The 17803-nt window shown below is 37.1% G+C and overlaps 2 pseudogenes; both read right to left on the bottom strand.

Annotated features, from left to right (window-relative positions):
* Window positions 1–8394: 8394 nt before the first annotated feature.
* LOC113117797 (cytochrome P450 1B1 pseudogene) lies at window positions 8395–10665 on the bottom strand (annotated as a pseudogene).
* A 1230-nt stretch (window positions 10666–11895) lies between these two features.
* On the bottom strand, window positions 11896–14767 carry LOC113117795 (cytochrome P450 1B1 pseudogene; annotated as a pseudogene).
* Between the last annotated feature and the right edge of the window lie 3036 nt (window positions 14768–17803).

Genomic DNA, 17803 nt, shown 5'->3' with positions numbered 1-17803 from the left:
ATCAAAAACACAGACAAGGAAGACACAGAAACGAGTGATCTCATATATAAGCATATGCATATGAAAAATAATTTGATCATCAACACTAACCACATTAAAATTGTTTTACAAATTTAAGACCTTCATTAACACTGCAAGAAGAAAATTGCTTGGTTTGATTATTCTGTAAGGTGTTAACTTAATTTGTCTTAAAATAGAATTAGACCAAATTTCCAAATTCAGATTTTTTCTTTTATTTTGAAATACACTGTAAAAAAAATTTTTGTGCTGAATTGGAAAAAAAGGTGTTAGATAGATAGATAGATGAAGCAATTTTTTTTTTACCATTTTTAATATAGCATAAAATGTCAAATGTTGACCTCCAAAGTCTATTACAGAACTATGGAATTAATCTAACAATAACTAATTTCATTAAGCTTTGGTATATGCAAATCTGAGCACAGTTTTGAGACTTTTGAGATCTTTATTGAAACTAAACTAAATTTGAGATCTTTACTGAGACTAAAAGTCTCCATTGGGAGGCTAAAAATGAATGCAGACAATAATAGCTTACATCATTTAATGAGATCTGTGACTTTTGTAGATTTTGGCTTTTTGGCAAATCTGAACATGTTTTGAGACTTTTCTGAGATTTACTTTTTGACCCTCAAGAAAATCATCTAAGAAGCATGAAAATTTAATCTCAGTTGAGATCGTAAAGATGTTGTCTGTACCTTCTTTCCTCTGGGATGTCAGTGTTTGTGTGTGAGGGATAATAATTCACACCTATTAGAACTGAAAGCTCACAAATCCTTCTCAAACAATCTGCTCTTCTGGCATGTTACAGATCTGAGTTTCTGCCAGATATCACGTTTCCCTCAGCTGGCAGGTTCTTCAAGTGAAATATCACTCCACATTTCTAAAAGCTAAACATTCTCTTAACACCAGTCGTCCGTTAGAGTAATGACAGTAGCTTTGTAATTAACTTCACATCACATTCCAAAATGAGTAGATTAAGCTGTTTGGGCTTCATCTGAACTTTCTCTGTAACTTTTGAAACGCTGCAGCTTTCTAAATATTCAATATTACCTGTCCATATGGTGAAAACATCAAGTTACATGTATGTTCAAGTCATAACATGTACACGTTAAATAATCGTTATATGCTTAGTGAAACTGATGAGCATAATTCTATGTCCAATGAATTTTGCTTAATTCTCCGATGATCAAAAGCCCAGGTAACAGATTTAGGTTGTAAATATGTTGTGGGAACATTGTTTTAAAATGTTTCTAAAATCTTGACATTTAATCATTTAGCAGACGCTTTTATCCAAAGTGACTTACAAAAGTCCAGTTTTCTTGTCGTGATTATGATGTAATTTAAAGGTTACAAAAACATTTTTTGCAACATTTCTATTAAGTTTATTTTCACCCAAATTATAATGTTGTTTGATTATTTATTTTTAATGTACACTAAATGTCAAGTTTTCTTTCAGAGAGTAGAATGTTGTTTAAAGGTTACAAAAACGTTTCAATGTTCTACTAAATTTATTTTTTCCCAAAATATAACTTTTTAAAAGACCATATTATAAGAACTTTAAAAAATTCCAGTTTTCTTGACGTGATTACAATGCTATTCAAAGATTACAAAAATATTTCTTAGAATGTCTATCAAGTAAGAACAAAATCATAATAATTTCCCCGAAAATGTTGATTTCAGAATGTTCTCTCAACATAATAACTAATATACGATAGACGTTCTGATAACGTTATAAGAACATTCTGAGAACATTACTTTTAGTGCATTTTGTCCTAACAGTTATACAAATCATTAGAAAATGTTGTGAGAATGTTCCCTATTAGCTAGGTATGGTTTATATCACAAAAGACTTATGTAACTAGGACTTCCACAAAAAAGTTTGATTGCAATATAATCTGTTAATAGTTGTTAATAGTGTTCACTGTCTGTTTGATTACATGACTTGAACTAACTGCATGATTTTTAATATACATTTCTGCCATATGGACATCAACTTGAGATAGTCACCACTGATAAGCTTTTACTAAATATAATATAGAAACTTTAATTGTCTGTAAAGCAGCTTTTAAATTAAGAATTATTTCATCAACTGATGTTATATTAGAAAATCAATATTCTAGTACTAATATCCATTTTAAACATTGCAATGCACTGATGACCACAAAAAACGGATAGTGATGATAAAGTCACTTGATTAACCAAAGCTCATCACAAACAGCTTTTCTACGAGCTGAGGAGGGCAATACTTATATCCATACTTATATCCAACGTGGACAGTGTAATTCATGCAAACACTAACCCCCATAATGATGACTCATAATACTGAAATAATGCAATAACATTAACTTAACAACATTAGATGTAAGATAAAACCATAATGTAAACAACTGATTAAAAAAAGAACAGCAAAATGTGAAGTGTCATGAAGTGAATTCTGGGAGTTTCAATTTAAATTTTTTCACTTTAAATTATACAATGACTTTCTTTTTCACTTTGAAAAACCATATTTTTAACAGTATTTTAAATTGTATTATTTATTCACCGCGTATGGAATGGAAACTTTCTATTAACCAAATAACAGGTTTTTTGCTATAGCAGTCTTTTACTGTTCAAATCACAATAATTTATTTTTTTTAAAATTTTTGGTAAATATGAAGCTTTGCCTGTTCTGTGCAGTCTAAATGAACAGAGCTATTTGAAACGGTTGAAATAAGTGAAAAAGGAGTGAAATGACTGTCTGTGTCAGATGTGATGTTTTCAGGCTGTGTAAACCATGTCTCTGAAACATTGTGTTTGTCAGGTCATTCCCTTAAACACCCTTCATCCTCACGCTGTTATTCTTTACTATCCCCTCCTCCGTTTGGGATCTACGGATCTTCTGCAACCTTTCACAAATTTCCTGGGCCTCTCTGTAACGGGTTGAGTCCTGCCACTGTATGTGTCGCATGAGATATATTGCACAGTTGATATAATTCATGCATTTTTCTTTTTTTTTCAAATAAATTGTTTAATTTTTAAACAAATAGCCTCAGAATGCCTCTTCATTTAATCTCTCCAAGAGTCACAGTCAGTTATTACTGTGACTTAAATAATCCTTGAACAATGTGGTCACTCTTATGATTTATATATAGAATCTGAATTAAATATAAACCGTTTGTAAATAAAACCCTTTATAGGAGTAAATAAGTGAGTGTAAATTTATACATAGACATTTATGCTCAAATTATAAACATCACATTTAAACAATTTAATTATATTAATTTCCTTACAATTAGTAAAAAATAAAAAAATAAAAAAAAAACAATCAAAATAAAATACTTACAATTTTTTTTATTTTATGTGATTATCTGCAAGTCATCTGACCATTAACCAACATCAGAGAGTCTTGAATTAAATGTAAGAAAATATTTTCTTTAAGAGAATATTTGAGAGGGATGCGGCTGACAAAAAGTTGGGGAATTCATGTTTGCCAAAAAAGCCACATCAAAAGCAGCTTAATTGCTTATTTTGAAGATAGAGGCAAATCTTCAAAGATGCTGTAAAGACAAATGGGTCAAGGAAAACAAAAGAAAACATAATTGCTAGCATAAGAGGCCGAAAAAAGATAAATCACAGTGAATGTGGCATTTATGATGGTAAGAAAGTGTCAACAGTTTCTTAAATTTATTGCTTGAAAGTCTACAAGTGTGCAACGTCATATTTTCTTTTAATTTAAGAGTTATGTTCAGGCCCACATGAAATCTGCACCTGCAAAGAAACGTATAAAAATAAACCTTTGCATGTTCAATAAAAACTTTGGCTGACTTTGATGCAAATGCAAAAAATAAAGATATATCTGCAGGTTCGGACTGCATGGGCCAGAATGAATCCATGGTCCTGAACAAACACACATCATAACTGTAATAAAATACATTCTCGTTTTTATTTTATGAGGTGGGATTGATCGTTGAATATTGATGTCAGTCCTGAGACAATTCCGGTGATTTCCCATCTCCATGTTTCCTACTCCCAGTCAGATTTTCTTGGTGTGTTTTCTTGTTTGTCACTTGCTGATGTAATACTGTGTAGAGAAATTATTTTATGTTCCATGTGAATCAAGCTATCATCCGCATATTACTTTTCCAGATGAGCTTAACCACAATTCCAGGAACGGCCCGAGTCTGAAGAACATCCCTTATGTGCTTGGAGAGTTGTGTTCTTGTTTACTGAGTGTGTGTGTGTGTGTGTGTGTGCGCTTCTCATGAATGGAAAGCTTTGAATTGCTGTGGTAATGGAATCCCATTGCCTGGTTATTCCAGTTACTGTGAGTAGCGTGTGAGTTTGAGCAAAGTTGGCTACAACTAATTTTCTCTCACTTTCTCATGCAGAGTGCTTCTTGAGTGCTTTTGCTTTAGGGCCCAGATTTTACAGTGCACTGGACACCAATTATTTCTTGTACAAAAATAATGATCAAACAAGTTTATTAACCACATTGGCCCCAAAATGGTGAAATTATAAGTCTAGCATGTTTATTTATTTAATTTTTTATATGTCCCTTGAATTTTCATGGTCATGCATTTGGCAGCCATTTTTGGTAGACACCTTTTTTGCAAAGTTTTAGACCTTTTTAGTGACTTCTTTTCTTTAAAACAGCACCCAGTGACTTTTTGGATTGTTGTCTTTAAACTTATGTGAGTAAATGGTGATTTGTGAGATGTTTTTAATCAAAGAGACTTACAAAAGCAGTCATGTAGTCTTCATGGGGCATATTTCAGGATCACTTGTTTTATTTTCTGACACCAGAAATGGAAAAATATGTAAATGATAAAGCTCTATTGGGAATTTGGCTCTCTTGAAATACAGCTTGTGAGCTCTGAGAATAGGAGAGAAAAAAACTGGACACCATGCAAATATGATGCTGTAATGTCATGAATATGCTAATTAGGACATGGTGCCTTCTTGAAACATTTATCTGACTTTTGAACAGGCTTTAGCTTTAGACTTTCCATTGGGAGTATTTGGCGAAACATGGACATTTTACTGTTTTTAGAATATACCTTTCAAATAAAGTTAGATTTGGGGTGAAAAAAGTTAGAAGAGTGTAAGAAAGTTTTTTTTTTTAACCTTTTAAATAATGTTATAAACACTTCAAGTAAACTGGATGTTTCAACATTTTAGAAACATTTCTAAACAAAGTTCTAAACATGTTCATAACTAAATTTGTTACCTGGGCATCGGTCAAACTTTGCATCATGATAACTCATTATATTTGCATTCAACATTTTCCTTCTGTCCAGATATGCAATTTTTTGGGGTCTTGAACCAACTGGTCAAACTATCTGAGAGGGCTTAATACAGATATGCATAAAAGTACATGATCAGAACCACCAGAACAAACCCACTAATTGACTAGTTGGTTGATGGACATATTCTGGACTGAGTCATATATGCTTGTAATTGCAGAAATGGCTTTAGCTGTAATGTTGTAAAGCCAATGAGAGATTTTTGAAGCAATGTGCAGTTGATTTGTTTGTAGTCTGGGGAATTTCACTGTGAAGCTGTAGGAAGAACTCAGTCCGTCTGTGACTGTTATTGGTCTTCAGTCTCTCTTTCACATAAACCCTGTTTGCTCGAGGGCCTACAGGTATAAGATGCGTGTGAACGGACACTTTTCATGCCTGTATGTTTGTTTATGAGTGCGTGTTTGTGCATTTATGAGCTCCTGCTCCTTCATGACACGGAAAAACATTTAAACTACATTCTTGCAAACATTACGATTAGAGACACGGCCTTCTGTCACTGTTTTTGCACTGCCATCAACTGGATTTGGATTTTTAGGCAGGGTTCATTGGTGCCCCATTAAATTTTCAACTAGTTTGAAAAATGTACCTTGTTGTGGAAAGTTAAAAGTAATGCATTACAATATTGTGTTACTTCCCAAAAAAGTAACTAATTGTAATTTTCCTTTTAAAACTTGGGCAGGGCTTACTTGTTTGTTTTTAATCAGTTTTTGTGCAATTGAGATGAACAAGTTTCTAGGCTAATATAAAGTATTGCATCACTTTACTGGTTACTTGAAAGATCAGTAACTAAATGACCCACAACACTGACTAAAAAGTTAGTTTTTAGAATGTGAATATTTCCCGGTGAGATCTTGCATAAACAATGATCACAACACCATGCACTCTAGTTTTGATTGACTTAACAAGCACAAATGTAATGTTCACACATTTTCCAGAAGTCACCTATGTCTTACACCATCTCTGCTCTGGTTTAAATCAGTTTAAGTGTGTATTTTGGCTTTCTAAATCAGGGAAAACTCTAAAATGTAGATGATTCCCAGAAAGTTGCTTTATCTGCCTCCTGCAGCTCCAAGTAATTGCATACTATTGCACATCAATCTATTAAGCTGTCGGACTCATTGGCCGAAAAAGCCACTTCCCGTGGGAATTGCCTCATCATCTGTTAAGCGGAGGAGTGATTTAGGGAAACACGGATGTGTGATATTTCTCAGAACAGAAGTGTTGAGTCACTGGGTTTTGGCACCGAGTTCCCGCTGTTTTTGGCAAGCGTTTGCATGACTGGCATTGCTTCGCGCTACCAAAGATAGCTTTTCCAAGCTTGTCATATGCTGCCTTAAAGTCGTCTTAGGATGTTCCAGCTCACAAGTTCAGAAATTTTAATTAAGACGAGATGTTTATATACGAGATATTGGTCAGAATATATTGGATGTGGGGGAACATTTCATGTTTCTAGTATAATAAAATAATGAACAAAGCTTACGCACTAGGCGTTTTTGTATAGTTTTCTTCATTTATATTTTATTGTTCTTAAGCGAAGTTACACATGAGTATGTGACATAAATCATCTAAATATGCTGAGCTTTTGGCAAACTTTACAGCTTAATCAAAGGGTAATTAGGAAAATTGTAGGCTACTTTTAACATTCATAATAACGGCTTAAAATGATCTATCAATTAGCAGAACAGATTAAATGCTGATAAAATGAAACTGTAAGTCATAAGTATGTCATCTTTAAACCTTGAATACGATATGGTTTCTTACTGGTTGCTTTAAGTCCCTTAGTTGAAGAAAAACAAATGTTTGCACAAAAAACAAGTGAGAATTTCACAGAATTCAATTCACTGTATTCCTAGTTGATATCAAACTGACTTGATACTGTTCACACCATAAGAACATGTTTTACACATTACTTTTTCTAGAGCTTTCTAACCATAAAGTTTGAGAAACAGTCTGTGTATATTCTATTTGAGCTTTTATTATGATGCTCGGCTCTGCAAGTGCAATAAATAATGCAAGTATGCTTTAAATATTACATGCAGTAGCAATTATAATAATTTGGATATGATAGATTTATATAATACGGGTTTCGTTAGTTCAGATGTCCATTTGCAGAGCATGTGAGCATGTAAAGACCAGATGCGGAGGGAGGATGTTTTCTCTGATTGATGGTTTGAAACGCAGCCATCAATGTTTTCATTTTTGTTTTTTTTTGTGCATTTCTGTCCAAAACAACACAATTGTTAGCTTCATATCATCTGCTGCGTGTTTGCATAAAGTGATTCTTATGAAACTTGTCAATCGTGCACAGCTCATGTTTCACCTCAAAACTTTATCCGTTGTTCTGGTTTAAACCGAAAGTATTGTAATGCAAAGTCTTTTTCTGTATTGAAAGAGAACAATCAACAGTTGTCTGGTTGCATCTATCAATGCAAAACAATGTTCCTCTTTATTTTGAGTTGAAATATGACCCTTCCGTGAGAGTCACTCATCTGTGTGTGAGGTCAAAACAGAGGTGAAAACATCTGATGGTACAATTTGTGTTTTTTTTTTCCGAAGCCGAACTCTCAGCGAATCTTGAGGCCAACGATGGGGGCATCCTGGAGAACGACCGTTTTTCAATGTTTTTCATTGGGGAGATTTATCAGAAAGACATGTCTCGTGAGTGTGCGTTTGCGTGTGTGGTTCGCAGTAAATCAAGGGCATGTACTGTGGCTACCCTGCGTGGCCCATAACACCCTGGCCCCCCTCCAGAGCGCTGCGGTGTCATGACAGGAAGCGAGAGAGGAAAGCAGCGTGTGTCTGCTATGAATTAACCAGTGTAAATGTAAGACTCCCTCTGAGACTCTGCAAAGTCTGATGTGGGCCGCAAAGCAGCTTTGCACGTTTTTATGCGTGTGTGTGAAAAGGTGCTACGGAAAAGTAAATTAGTAAATACATTTAGACCTCTAATTTACATGACCAACAAACAGCGTTTCATTAATATGCGTGTGTTTTTGTACAGAAAACCAGCAGATGTGGCCAGCAAAGCGTGACTGTATTTGGAGCAACTTAGTGAGCATGAATATAAATATTTAATTTAATGAAATACACACTGTTGTAGTCGACAATGCATTTTATTTACATCAATAAAAACAGTTTTAAGTCACATTCATGTATCATTTTTCAACATCAACTTTTTAAAAATGACAGGGTTTTGAAAACTTGTAGAAAAAAAGGAATTTAGACATTTATCTTGCTTTTCCTTTATTTACTTATTAAAAGCAATTGCTCTTTTAATGACGAAGTTCATTTATATATATACGAAATTTTTTCAGAATAGTTTTTTTTAGAAAGTAGCAAATTTTAAAATAAATGTAAGCATACTATAAAAACTTGCTGACACCATTTTTATTCCTTTTGGCCCTTTTCCTTTAGTTACTCTTGATTACAAAACATTTCGATTTAGACATAAATTAATCTACACGTGTATATAGTGAACTATATTAATATACTATCTCTGAAGTTCAGTGTTGCTAAATATGAAGTACATACCTTATTCTGCATAGTGTAATATATCAGAGACAGTGGGTTTTGAAAGCACACACAGTCATTTATTCTTCATTAAATATGCTTCCTCTGGGTTTGGCAGAGATTTTATAATCAAATGGCTTTAGTGTTAACCCATAAGAGCAGTTTAAACTCAAGTCCTGTGATGGGTCGTTCTCAAAGGTTAGTTGGTGGATTAACATGGCAGAGAACAGAAAAACCTCCACTTTGGCGATCTGATCGCCAATGCATCGTCTCTTCCCGATAGAAAAGATCATCACGCTGTTGGTCAGGTCTTTATCCAGAGCTCCGGTCTCGTCCAGGAATCTCGACGGGTTGAAGACGTGAGGATCCTGCCACTTTTGAGGGTCGTGGTTGACGGACCATTGGTTGATGAACACCACGGTGTCTTTGGGGATGTTGAGACCTTCGATGGTGACGTCTGCGGTGGTGGAGTGTGGGATGGTGACGGGGACGAAGCTGGTGTAGCGCATGGTTTCGTAGATGAAGGCGTCCAGGTAGGTCAGGTTGCTCTTGTCTTCTATTGATGGGAGTCTGTCACGACCGACTACTTTATCAATCTGCTCTTGGAGTTTGGTTTGGATTGAGGGGTGTTTGACTAAAAGCAGAAGAATCCATTGCATGGCTGTGGACACCGTGTCTTGTCCTGCACCGATTAAATCAGTGACCGTAGACTCAACAAAGTCTTTAGTCAGCATGCTCTCTTTCCCGTGCTCAATTACGCCGATGATTGCATCGCTCATGTCACGGGTGACCGCAGGGTCGTACGTGTCTCTATGCTGCATCACTTTGTCCTTCACATAAGCGAAGAACTCTTCATTAAGGAGCTTGAAGTTTTGATAAACGCTTCGGACCGGATTGGGAAACGACTGCAGCCAAGGCATAACATCCACCAGGCTTCCAGCGCCAACAGTTTCGCCAAACTTATCCACTCTTTTCAGAAGAGTCCTGAACTCGGGATCGTCGTGGCCATAGCGTTTCCCAAAGCAGAGCGCGCAGATGACGTTTGCGGCGGCGACGGTGAATTCGTGCGAAGGATTGAAGTGTCGTCCGTCGGCGCCGAGCCTCAGAAACTTCTGGACCAGATCCATGGCTTCGCCTACAACGTGTTGTTCGAATGTGTGTTTGGTTTGAGTGTTAGCTAACGAGAATGCTCTTAAAGTCGATTGAGCTACTTTCCGATGCACCTTCCACTGTTTGCTGTAACTGCTGAACACCATGCTCCGACCGCCGGAGATCATCTGAAAAGACAGAAAGTTTGGCCTCCCGGCAAATTCAGTGCTGTGTTCAATGAGCGCCTTGCGTATAGCAGCGTCTCCATTCAGAACCACAATGTCGCTTCGCCCGAGTCTGATCTGGTAGACGTTTCCGTACTTCTTTGCCAGCTTGGAGAAGGTGATGTGTGGCATTTGTCCCAGCTGCATGGCGTTACCCACTAAAGGCCAGGCGAACGGGCCTGGAAGCCTCTTTTTGAGAGTGAGGTTCCTGACCCAGAAACAAGCCTCCAGACAGCAGAGGAAGATGAAAGATGCAATGAGTGCTGGCTGGATTTGTCCGCTCCATTCCTTAAGGATGCTACTGCCCTCCATGCCGAATTCTGTGTCTGAAATTGCCATCGTATTCTGAAGCTCTAAAGGTTTGTTTTTGTATAAATTGCAAGTGTTTTAGTAACTCCCCATCATGAATGCTGAGAAAGAAAGAATTTGAGAACCCTGCTGTTTTCTGCCCTCTCCGGCTGTGGGGTTACAGGAAGACGGGTCAGGGTTTGCGGAGCTGCGGTGTCTGTCCAGAGATGACCAGATTAGAAGAATGCAGATTTCAGCCTTGACACTGTGTTATATATCTCTGGAGTAGGAGGAGTTTGGGCCACAGGTTCGTTTTCTTTCCCCCCGACTCTTTCTGACTCTCCACCCATTACGGCCTGAGAGCAGAGGCCTGGACACACATTGGACTCCCAACATGTTCTTGAGCCATCTACAGATGCACAGCGCTTTAGACGAGTTTGTATTAGATGTATTGGTAAAATACCAAAGTGAGTGTCATTTTAGAGAATTACGAGCATGTGCATTAAAGTGTTAACTGTAAATAGATGCAATGTTGATCTGGAAAGGCAGTCAGCATTGTATTTGTTTGTGGTTAGTGGATCTTAGTTGTTTGCGAAGACACCTGAGTGAACTTGAGGAGAATGCACAATGAGACTTCAAACATGATGAGGAAATGTGAGCATGAGTGAGACGTTCCTCACTGCAGCATTCGAAATGCAGAGATAGATGCTTGCTTTTATTGTTTATATAAGTCATTCAAATATTATTTTCAATGAGTTGTTTAAATGCATTTTTGTGCCACTATATCTGTGCGAATGGCAGGGTAAGTAAATCAGATATTAGGCTAAATGGACGTGGGCCTTCATTTAATGATGGCTGTTGCTTTCTACAGAATCTTTTTTTTTTGTCTCACCACAAAGTTCTGAAATGTCTGATGAAGATGAATGGAACCATAAAAATAACAATGCATTGGCTTGACTTTTTTACAGAATACATTGTCTAACTCTGTAAGTCTGCTCTAATTGCTGTGATTTCATTTTGTTTGGAATCCACAGTGTGATGCCAACTGGATGCTAGTGAAATCAAGTCACTTGAGGAATTCAGTCTGTAACTCGTGAAAAGTCTGCCAGACAAAGAACAGATACAAACAATGGAGTTAAATATGTACCATGAACGTGCATTTATCATGAGCTGTAGTTAGAATAATGACTGTTATATAAATTTAATAAGATAATTTGACTTTAAAGATGTGGCTTCACAGAAATATCTCAGAAACTGAATGCAAACAGAAATATTGGCCATAAAACTAACAATAAGGATACGGAGAGACAATATAAGTGAAGACAGATGCAGGCCATTCAGACGATAAATTTGGATGCCAAGCTGGTTTAGCCTAATGTGATTTATTTTAATATTTGATTGTGTTTGTATGTGTATATGTGCATGTATCTCTTATAAAATGCTAATCATGTTGAGGGTCAAAACAGAAAGAGACTGACTGCATCTTCACAGGTTGTAAAACATCACTTTATTTATTCCACGTGTAGCTTATTTTCCAATAGTTAAAAGAAAACATTTAAAACAACACCTGAACATTAAAAAAAATCTATTATATTTTTTTTTTAAAAAGCTGTTTTCCTGAATACATGCACTTCAGTTACAGAGCTTGCAAAACATTCAGTGTAAACATTTATTATAAAAAATGCAGTGTGATATAGGAGAACATCTTGAGATAGTAGCTCTGATTTATACTGCTGGTTTTATACTGATTTTGAAGATTTGTTTCGTGCATGTGGGAGAAATTGTGCATGTGAGACCAAAATGACATCATGAGGAAGCTGATAGTTCATCCAACTGATGCTTAAGACTTTATTGGATGATTCAGTCTCAGCAAAACACTGATTGCAATTTTGGCATATCCCTAAAACTACTGTTATTTCAACAAGTCAAAGCAGCCTTTTTACGAATCTCAAATTTATATGCATTTTAAAAGAATATAATTTATATAAACCGCTGTATAATGGGTATAAGTAAATGCTTAAATGCCTAATACTTTAAATACCTGAAGCACATAATCACATTGTTATACAGTTTTATGCAAGCATAATTAAATGCACTGCGATGCCAATCTGAGGCGAGCTCATAGGAAGTAAAAGAACAGCTGCTAAACATTAACATGACTCAACACGATCTACAAACAATTGCATAATATTACATAATAACTGATATGTCTACAGTGATAATGGCTTAGCAGTGGACCGTAAAGTTTTCATATCGCAGTCCTTCTTACATTATTTTGAAGCATAGATGGTGTTTTATAAACATGAAGCAATTAAAACATTACTGTTAAGAGCTGAAGAATCTCTTCAGTTACCTGACAACATTTTCTATGGATGTGAGTAAATCATTGAATCAATGCAAACGTGTTTAAATATTAAATATACAAGTAATAAACAGCATTCAGTGCAGCTTTAATAATCTCATTATGTGGAATACAATTGGAATATGTTCAGTCTCCGCTGGCCTTTAGTCACAATAAGAAGCTGGTTATTTATTTATACTCATGCCGGTGATACCAAGCCAAACAGTTTTCCTCTGAGCTTCGCTGAGATTGTGTAATGGAGCGGCTTCAGTGCTAAACCATACGAGCAGTCCATGGAGAGATCCTGAGATGGGTTGCTGTCAAACGAACACTGGTGCAAAAGGATGGCAGAGAACAGAAAAACCTCCACTTTGGCGACCTGATCGCCGATGCATCGTCTCTTACCTGTGGAGAAGATCATCACGCTGTTGGTCAGGTCTTTATCCAGAGCTCCGGTCTCGTCCAGGAATCTCGACGGGTTGAAGACGTGAGGATCCTGCCATTTTTGAGGGTCGTGGTTGACGGACCATTGGTTGATGAACACCACGGTGTCTTTGGGGATGTGGAGACCTTCGATGGTGACGTCTGCGGTGGTGGAGTGTGGGATGGTGACGGGGACGAAGCTGGTGTAGCGCATGGTTTCGTAGATGAAGGCGTCCAGGTAGGTCAGGTTGCTCTTGTCTTGTATTGATGGGAGTCTGTCACGACCGACTACTTTATCAATCTGCTCTTGGAGTTTGGTTTGGATTGATGGGTGTTTGACTAGAAGCAGAAGAATCCATTGCATGGCTGTGGACACTGTGTCTTGTCCTGCTCCGATTAAATCAGTGACCGTAGACTCAACAAAGTCTTTAGTCAGCATGCTCTCTTTCCCGTGCTCAATTACGCCGATGATTGCATCGCTCATGTCACGGGTGACCGCAGGGTCGTACGTGTCTCTATGCTGCATCACTTTGTCCTTCACATAAGCGAAGAACTCTTCATTAAGGAGCTTGAAGTTTTGATAAACGCTTCGGACCGGATTGGGAAACGACTGCAGCCAAGGCATAACATCCACCAGGCTTCCAGCGCCAACAGTTTCGCCAAACTTATCCACTCTTTTCAGGAGAGTCCTGAACTCGGGATCGTCGTGGCCATAGCGTTTCCCAAAGCAGAGCGCGCAGATGACGTTTGCGGCGGCGACGGTGAATTCGTGCGAAGGATTGAAGTGTCGTCCGTCGGCGCCGAGCCTCAGAAACTTCTGGACCAGATCCATGGCTTCGCCAACAACGTGTTGTTCGAATGTGTGTTTGGTTTGAGTGTTAGCTAACGAGAATGCTCTTAAAGTCGATTGAGCTACTTTCCGATGCACCTTCCACTGTTTGCTGTAACTGCTGAACACCATGCTCCGACCGCCGGAGATCATCTGAAAAGACAGAAAGTTTGGCCTCCCGGCAAATTCAGTGCTGTGTTCAATGAGCGCCTTGCGTATAGCAGCGTCTCCATTCAGAACCACAATGTCACTTCGCCCGAGTCTGATCTGGTAGACGTTTCCGTACTTCTTCGCCAGCTTGGAGAAGGTGATGTGTGGCATTTGTCCCAGCTGCATGGCGTTGCCCACTAAAGGCCATGCGAACGGGCCTGGAAGCCTTTTCTTAATCGTGAGATTTCTGACCCAAAGACAGGCCTCCAGGAAGAAGAGGATGATGAAGGATGCTATCAAAGCCGGCTGAACCTGTCCGCTCCATTCCTTCATGATGCTGCTGCTCTCAAACTCAGCTTCAGTCAGAGCCATTCTTCTGATGCACTTTTATTCTTCTGATGAGATTCTGTTTTCCGCTCAAATAATGTTCATGATCAATGCTATATATAGAGAGAAACGTAAGCATCCATTTAAAATAATAATTAATCTATTTCTTCGTTTTTATTGCATGCAAAATTAATGTAAACTAACTAATGTAAGCCCTACTTAATCTGCATGCATTGATTTAGAATTCTCTAGGTAAGGCTGACTGGGTGTTCTGAGATGCTTGGTTGGATCCATGTCTTTTATATATGTTTGCAGCACAGGGGGCAGGACTCGATGATAGTCTCTCTCCTCCCCTTGTGGAAGCCGCAGAGACTCAGTCAGAAGAACTGAACGTCTGTTTGCATCTGAGCACTGGAGAGCCAAGTGCGCAGCCGGCTCTGTTCACAGAGACACGTCTGAAAACAGTGCGTAAATCACCTTTGTTTTAATTCCACGCGCTCTGTGCGAGGTATTTCTGATCATCGTGGCGGAGATGCATAAAACTTAATTGTGCAAAACTCTTGCGGTCTGTGCCGTCATCATAACTCAAACAGACTGATGCATTAATCGTTTTATGCTGTTGCAGCTGAACTCTTTATTTGACGCGCGCGTCTTTAGTCGTTTACGCACTTCTCTTGCAATCGTTATTTCTGCTCTGGTTTGCACAGGATTACGAAAATGCTATTTTAAGCTTGATGCAATCATCGACGGCATCCCAGACTTCAGACTTTTGTCTTGGGGAATGTTTCGTAATAAAAAGACGCTTTGTTTTGCAGACCCACTTTACATAAACCCGAGTAATAATGGAAAACTATGCATGCATGGAGTTATGCAACACGACTAGACACTGGAAACCATGCTATCCCTGTATAGTGCGTGTCCATTCATAATTGATGTCTTTAGCCCCGGTGTAGCATTTATATATATATATATATATATATATATATATAATGAATAGTGAGTATGGAATAGCGTTATATATCATAAAATAAATGAAATTTCCTCATGCATGTTGTAAAAAGATAAGGTGATTGTTGTTGCACCATCACAAATTATTATAATAAGGCATTTAATATCCTTGCAGAAAATCCTAATTTATTATGTCAATACAAATTTGATTTTTAAGTACCATCAATTGATTTTTATTACAAATGTCAACATTTGTACAACACAGGGAAACAATAAAGATCGTAAATGATCTTTATGAGCATAATTTGATGTTGTGTTCACATGTCGATGGTGCATCATGTTCTGGGGTCTGTGATCTCATCGTAAAGCACGCCAGGGTCTCTCTCGGCTATTTTCCTCTCACAATTTCAGGATAAATTTTCACATGTGTTTTTGGGTATGCAGTCATTGAGAGATTGCTTAATTGCAAGCATGCCTTCATAACGTGCACAAAAGCAGATCCCTTCTCAGAATGCACCAAAACAGACACTTTATTCTGTAAGAAAACACATCAAATTGGATATCCTGAGAGGCTCATTTGTCTTTAAATGTTTTATGATGTAACTTTATTTTGGCGCACGTGTATCTGCATTTGCTTTTGTTTTTCCTTTGCTGTTTGTTCTTTTTGTACAGACTCGGTAATATCAAATGAGCGTTAAATGGAAGTTACATGTTTCAAGTTACAGTTATCTATTTCATCATTGAGAAGAAAGTTCTCTGAAATCTCGAGACTTTAAGCTATAGAACTGAATGTTCTTGATGCAAGACGTTTCTCTTCTGAGCGCCAGGCGGGAGATAAATGTTCCTTGTTTCCTCACCAGGAGGAGTTTATTTTTGCAGGGATCTAATGACCTTAATTGCAGCGCTGCAGCGTTTCTAGAGTCAGAGAAACAGTAGCATTGATTTCTTGCTGATAGTACACTTTCCTGGATTCAAACCACCACTAAAATGAGATGTGCCTCCTTCCCTGAGAAAGAGAGGAAGGAGAAGCCAAATACAATCAGTTCCAATCCACTTGGATTTAGGAGCCCGATGTTTTTGCTCCCTAGGAGAGAATAAACATCTTCACAGAAACAAGATTAGATTTCACTGTGCACTGTTCAGGGAAGACTATAGAGCGGAGGAACTAATGAGCATTAAACTGTCAATGAACTCCGTAATCAGTACACCTAATCAAATAAAGTGGTGTGTTTAATCCATTATAAAAGTATTTTAATGCATTAATTTAGCCTTAAAATGCTCTTTATAATGCATTATAATCTTATGAATAACAAGGAATATGCATATACTATAATGCATTTTAACTTCGGTTAAACTTATTTATGAAATAAAATTATTAGACTTGAAGATAAGTATTATCCATTATCTTCTTAAATAGGTGAAAATAGTTATTTTTGCATTTGAATTGTTTTTTTTTAAAGCTCAGAATTTAATTTGTAATATTTGCAAAGTTAACCACAGCAACAAAAGTTTCTAAGTAATCATTTAATTTACCCAAATGCATTATATTAGATAATTAAAAATCATGAATTGATGTAACAATATTGTAATGTTAGTGTGGTATTCGTTAATATTCTGTGTGTAAGCAGTAAATATATAATAAAAGAAAAATATTTTATATCATCTAAAATAAACAATACAAATAAGTAAAATTACTTTTTAATATATGTTTTTTAAAAGCTCAAAACATTCTGATTGAATTAATATTTGCAAAGCTTTTCAGTATTATTTGAATGTACCATCATCCAAAAATCAATGATTATTAAAAATTTTGATATTTTCTGTATGCATACAAAACCTATATAAGAATTAAATATTAGTATATTCTTAAATCTGAAAAAGTAAAAAAATAAATAAAATGCTATATATATATATATTTGTTTATTTTTTAAGCGTTACATTTTGATTGACTGTAATATTTGCATCATAAACCACAGTGACAACCTTTTAAGTAATTTTATTTAATCCACCGTAATAATTTATATTATATCATAAAATGTAAAATGTTATTTTAATGACTCAGACACCTCTCTGTGTTTGTAGACCCAGATTGCAGTGTTACTATCAGAACTCAGCGCTGCCAAAATCCCATCACGTTTTCCGTTCGGGAGAGTCCTCTGGAATCCCGTGATTCACATATGGTCTCTCACATCAGCATCCGCACTAATCAGAGCCAGCTTTACAGTGTGTGTGTGTGTGTGTGTGTGTTGCGTGAGGCTGTCGTGCTTGCCTGCCATTATTCTCTTTAACCTGGCTGTGAAAGGCTGGCCGTGACCCCGGAGGGTCGGGAAGGTCGAGGACTTGGCAGCCGCCAGCGTGTGGATGCAGGTCTCAC

Source organism: Carassius auratus, chromosome 17 (genome assembly GCF_003368295.1).
Source record: "Carassius auratus strain Wakin chromosome 17, ASM336829v1, whole genome shotgun sequence".
Lineage (NCBI taxonomy): Eukaryota > Metazoa > Chordata > Actinopteri > Cypriniformes > Cyprinidae > Carassius > Carassius auratus.
This window is presented reverse-complemented; position numbering and strand designations above follow the sequence as displayed.